At 43.7% G+C, this 6278-nt stretch overlaps 1 pseudogene; it reads left to right on the top strand.

Moving 5' to 3' along the window:
• The first annotated feature begins 494 nt into the window (after window positions 1–494).
• On the top strand, window positions 495–2850 carry LOC140515396 (E3 ubiquitin-protein ligase Mdm2 pseudogene; annotated as a pseudogene).
• Window positions 2851–6278: the final 3428 nt, after the last annotated feature.

The following is a 6278-nucleotide window of genomic DNA, read 5'->3' as shown; positions in this document are numbered from 1 at the left end:
TGGTGCAGGTTTTCATCACTTCAATATCTGGATTCCTGTTACAATGTTTTGGTTGGTGCCCCTGCTTCAAATCTCTCTCCACTCAGCTGTCAAGGTCATCTTCCTAAAGCTTGTCTGACCAAGTCATTCCTCTTTTCAATAAATTCCAGGGGATCTCTATTACCTCCAGGATCAAATATAAAATTCACTTTGTCTTTTAAAGCCCTATGTAATCTGGCCCTTTCCTACTTTTCTTTTTATACCTTTTTTCCTTTTCCAGGTACTCTACAATACTTTGACACTGGCCTGCTTGTTGTTTCTTGCATGTTAATACTCCATCTCTCCTAACTCCACACGTCTTACTGGCTATCTCCTATGTTTGCTATGCTCTCCCTCTTCATCTCTATCTCCTAGCTTCCTTAGCTTCAAGTCTCAGCTATAATTTGACATCCTGCAAGAAGCCTTTCCCTGTCTCCCTCAATGTTACTACCTTTCCTCCAAGATTACCTCCAATTTGGAGGCCCGGCTGTGCACCCGAAGACCCCATGCGGTTTTCGGCGCGGGCCCGCTCTGGGCTTCCCTCGGGGGCCTTAGCGCGCCGAGGGCCTTCTCCCCTCCCCCCAGAGCCCGGCCAGGGTCCGCGAAGCCGGGTATGCAGTCAGAAACCGCCCTTCCAGGGCGGTAGGGCCCCGTTCCGCCGGGGGCGCGGGCCGTGGCCAGCACGGCCAGAAGCGCCCCTCAGCTCTGGAGCCGGAGGAGCTGTCCTCCGGCGGACCTCGGCGAGCTCTTCCCGTGCTGACCCAGGCAAGTGTGCAATACCAGAATGTCTTCCGATGCAGACGGTGCCTTAAGCACCTCACACATGCCAGCTTTGGAACAAGAGACCCTGGTTAGACCAAAACCATTGCTCTTGAAGTTGTTGAAGTTTGCTGGTGCACAGAAAGAAACATTCACATTGAAGGAGGTTTTATTCTACCTTGGCCAGTATATTATGTCAAAACAATTATATGATAAAAAGCAACAGCACATTGTCTATTGTTCAGATGACCTTCTTGGAGATCTGTTTGGGGTACCAAGCTTTTCTGTGAAAGAGCATAGGAGATTGTATGCAATGATTTCTAGAAACTTGATAGTAGTCAATCAACAAGAATTTGCTAGTCCAGATACATCAACAAATGAAGCCAGCTGTCAGCTTGAAATCGGAAGTGATCAAAAGGAGTCTATTCAGGAATGGCAGGAAGAGAAACCATCACCAAATCTGAATACTAGACCAACTACCTCATCCAGAAGGAGAACACATAGTGAAGCAGAAGAAAATTCGGAAGAGTTGCCTGGTGAAAGACACAGAAAACGACATAAGTCAGATAGTATTTCCCTTACATTTGATGAAAGCTGTGCCCTGTGTGTCATAAGTGAGATATGCTGTGAACGAAGCGGTAGCAGTGACTCAACAGAAATCCCTTCAAGTCCGGATATTGATACTGGTGTATTAAGTGAAAATTCAGATGATTCAGTTTCAGACCAATTCAGTGTTGAGTTTGAAGTTGAGTCTATTGATTCAGAAGATTATAGCCACAATGAAGAAGGACAAGAACTCACAGATGAAGATGATGAGATATCCCAGGTAACCTTATATCAGGCAGAGGATAGTGACACTGACTCGTTTGATGAAGATCCTGAAATATCCTTAGCTGACTATTGGAAGTGTACTTCCTGTGATAAAATGAACCCTCCACTTCCACCACGTTGCCATAGATGCTGGGCTTTGCGAGAGAATTGGCTTTCTGAGGGGAAAGGTGACGTGTCAGATAAAGGCAGACTAGAACGCCCCACGCAAGGGGAGGAAGAGGGCTTTGATGTTCCAGATTGTAAGAAAGATAAAATGAATGACTCTCAAGATTCATGTGTTGAGGAAAGTGATGAAAAAATAGTACAGACGTCAGACTCCCAAGAAAGTGAGGATTATTCTCAGCCATCGACATCTAAAAGTATCATCTGTAGTAGTCAGGAAGATGCTGGAGAATTTGAGAGGGAAGAAGTGCAAGACAAAGAAGCAAGTGTGGAATCCATTCTTCCCCCTAGTACAGTAGAGCCCTGTGTCATCTGTCAGAGCCGACCTAAAAATGGATGCATTGTTCATGGAAGGACAGGACATCTTATGGCATGTTTTACATGTGCTAAGAAGCTGAAAAAGAGAAATAAGCCTTGTCCAGTGTGTAGGCAGCCAATTCAGATGATTGTGTTAACTTATTTTCTCTAAATGTGATGTACTAAAAATGGAACCATGTATGAACCTTGTGTATGAAACTCTTAAAGAATGTTCACACGACTTGTGAACTTTATTTAAAATTTTATTTTTGTACGTTTTTTTCTGGGATGACTTCTAATCCATATTAGTTAAATCTCATGCAATTTACTTTTTGGAAGAATTTTTTTGTTCTCTTCCTTTGGGAAAAAACATTTTAATTACTATTTTTTCCATTTTTGCATTTTTATTAGTTTTCATTTGTATTATTTATAGAGGCAGCCAGGTATAGTGGATAGAGTGCAGGTCAGATACTGCATGGGACACTTACAGCTCGTTTGACCCCGGATGAATCATTTAACCTCTTTGTGCTTTAGTTGGTTCCCAAAACTTATGTGCCAAGTCAGATCATTTGAGAGTAAGTCATAAACACTCATACTGAGTTATATTGAAACTATAGATCCTTTACTGTTTGCATCTGTTAAGAATCACTAGTTATTTTGAAGATTGACTTTCTTTTTGTTAAGTAATTTCCTTACCTAGTTTGGGAGTGTGAAATTTTTTGAAAAAATTGTGTAAATAGTAAATTTAATAAATATTATTTAAGTTGAAAAAAAAAAAAAAAAGATTACCTCCAATTTACCCTAAATACATCTTGTTTGTTCATAGTGCCTTGCATATTGTCTCCCTCATTAGGATGTGAGCTCCTTGAGTGCAGGGGCTGTTTTTGCTTTTCCTTGCATTTCCAAGCACTTGGTACAGTGTCAGGCATTCAGCACAATAAATGTTTTACTAAATGAATGCTCACTGACTCAACAGTCAGGGTTGTGGAGATACAGGTGCGCTAATAGAGGTATGAATTGGTCCAACCATTCTGGAAACCAATTCGGTATTATACTACAAAAATAACTACAATTTTCATGCCCTTTAATTCAGCAATTCTGCTGTGAGACATGTGTCCCAAAGAGGTCAGTGATTTCAAAAAACTTCCAGATACATCAAATTATTTACAGCAACACTTTTTATAGTGACAAAAAGCTGGAAGCATTTCTTGGACTCACCAATCCAGCCCAAAGAGCATTCTTACCATTCTTTATACCAGGCATTATCTCCCAAGTTTTTGCTTTTTGAACTGGCTGTTCCCTATTTGTAAAGTACACTTGTTCCTCCCCTGTACTTCTTAGAATTCCTTGTTTCCTTCGAGACTCAGCTCATCTGGTCAGCAAGTATGAAGAACCTGCTATGTGTTAGGCGCTGTGCTGAGCTCTGGAGATCAAAAGAAAAGCCTTGATCTCAAGGAGCTCACTGCTCAATAGGAGAGATAACATGCCAACAAGTACGTCCAGACAAAATATATACAGGATAGACCTTCCACCTGAAACCTTTCCTGATCCCCGGTTCCTAATTCCCTCTCCCCCAAATTACCTGGTATCTATATTGCACATATTCTGTCTGTATTTATATACATGTTTTCTCCCTGAAAAGAATTTAAGTTCTTTGAAAATGAGGACTGTTTAATTTCTGTCTTTGTAGTCACAGCACCTGGAACATAGTAGGCACATGGTAAGACTTGTTGACTTAACTAACCAGAATTCCATTTAGGACTATGGAAAAGCAAAGAAAGCCTTATATGTCTCTTTGTAGTATGGCTCCTGGCACATAGTAGACACTAAATAAATGCTTCTAGATTGATATGAACTAAATGAAATAAACAAAACAGGTAAACAATATACAACAACACTGTAAAGGGAAAGAACAATAAGAAATCAAAACCAAATGTGGCGATATTGGTCCCAAAGAAGAGTTATGAGAATTCATCTCTCTGCTTTGCAGAAGTGGGGGACTCGCTGATTGTTGTCCTTCATTCTTGAACAGGGCCAAATTGTAGTCACAGTACAGTGTGTCTGACTGGCTGATCAGACCAATACAAGCTTGGAAGACTCTATCACAGATCGAGCACAAGTAGTCCTCATGAACATTTGCAGTGGAGATGTCTCTAAATTTGCTTATCTCACCTTTCTTCTGAGCCACTTCAATTCTGTGCTCATAAAGCACAGCACTGCTTGGATGCAGGCATGATTGGGAGGTCCCTCATCAGTGTCCCCCAGTGCTGCCCTCCTACCAGAGGTGCTGGTCTTCCCTGAACACACCCTACACCCAAGTGGAGGGCTACCGAGAGTGAACATTATATAATACACTTAATGTGGGCCTTGATTGATGTTTTGGCCAGTTTTGCTTAGGTGTCTGTTCCCCTTTTTTGTATGAGAGCTCCGTGGGGGGCTACAATAGTAGGAATATACTGCAAATCTAGGTGACGTAAAACAGAACAAAAAACAATACAAAATTTTAAAGAAAGCAGAAAAACCCCCAAAAGACATTAAATGTCTCCACACCTTCCCGCTATCACAAATCTAAGTAAACTTCTCCCAGGCCCTGCTCTCTATCAGCACTGTTTCTCAGCCCCCAGACTAAGAAATACTCTAGCGTTCCCAATCTTTTCAGTATGAGGCGGTATGGTTTTCTAGGCTCTCTCCTAGAGTATGCTATTCCAGGATCCTGCCTCTTGTTGAATTTGTCTCATCTTGTATTATTTTCACTTTATCAATTAGAAAGTTAATTCGAAGGCCCATTTTTACTGCTTTCCCAAAGTCCCAAAATTTATTATATCTCTTCTTCCCTTCTTTTTCTTCCCTCCCCTGCCCCCTAATCATTAGGGAACAATTTCCATATCTGCTACGCCATAGCTTTACTTAGGATCAGAGATTTAAAGTTGTATGGGACCTTAGAGCCTATCTTAGCTCCTTCACTTACACAGATAAGGAACCAAGGCCCACAACCAAGATCACATCCATATGGCAGAATTCAAATACAACTCTTCTAACTTCTAATCTAATAAGCTTTTTACTGCCCCATGGGGGTCTTTCCAGATGAAAATCTAGCTAAAAGGGGCGTTAAGGTACTTAGAATGATAGAATCAGGAGCTCAAAACCATCCCAAGTTAGATCCAGTCTGACCTCATTGGCTGGATCATTGAGGGCCAGGTGACCAAGCTACTCACCAAAGGTCACTGGTAGTGGAGAGCTCCAGCTCTCTATACTTCTCCTGGGCTCCTCTCTCCCATGCCCCCAGTGCATCCCATTGCTCACTTGAAAACTTTTTGACTTTCTACACAAAACATATCATTTACAAGGAGACAATCTCACCCCTCTTAAAATATTATGGGGATGTTGATGGCCCAGAAATTCTAGAAAAAAAGTCAAAAATGCGAACTAGAAACTCTTTTAGAAGATAATCTTTTAACTAGAAGTGGCAAATAATAACCTTTACCACAAAAGTCAACTCCAGGCCTGCTCTGGTGTGCCTCCCTTAAAAGATCCCCCACATCAAAACGTCCCCCACTCTAAACAAACTCTACTTACGGCGGTGCAAGTGTGCAACGAAGGGCCGTTTAACGTGGGTGCTGAATGGTTGCTCCTCTGTGTTTTTATTCTAGCACGAGAGTAGGACGCTGAGCTTTGGGACTGATTTAATTTTGTCCAAATGGCATAAACAAGTCATTTCTCTTACCGAATGACAAGGGGGTCGGGGAAAGGAACAAATGGGAAAGTGGCCGAGGTCCCGGTGCCCCATTCTGCAGGCGGGGCCTCCCTGGTGGCCATGGTCCCCCAGCCCACCCTGTCGGTGCCAGGTCGTAGCCAGGCCTCCTCTACCACAGCTGTCCGTTTCCTTCCCCGGCCCCTCCCCCCTCGGCCTCCGGGACTGTCCCGGCCCCCCAGCTGCCAGGTGCCCCGTGCCCCCGGAGCCACGCCCCGCTGCCCAACTTACACCCCCCGGCTCGGCCCCAGCTCCCCGACTCTCTGCTCCCCTGCCCAGCCCCACACCTACCTCCTGGCCTTCCTCAACAGCTTCCCTTACCTGGAAACGGGTTTAAGAGCGGGTCACAGCGACCCCTGGCGTCCCGTTCCCCAACGACTCCTCTCTAACTCCTGAAGGCGCCTCAAACGGGAACGAAGCACTCCGCCACCGCCCAATAGGGAACCCTCCAGCCCCAGAT

This window comes from Notamacropus eugenii, chromosome X, assembly GCF_028372415.1.
Source record: "Notamacropus eugenii isolate mMacEug1 chromosome X, mMacEug1.pri_v2, whole genome shotgun sequence".
NCBI classification, from domain to species: Eukaryota; Metazoa; Chordata; class Mammalia; order Diprotodontia; family Macropodidae; genus Notamacropus; species Notamacropus eugenii.
This window is presented reverse-complemented; position numbering and strand designations above follow the sequence as displayed.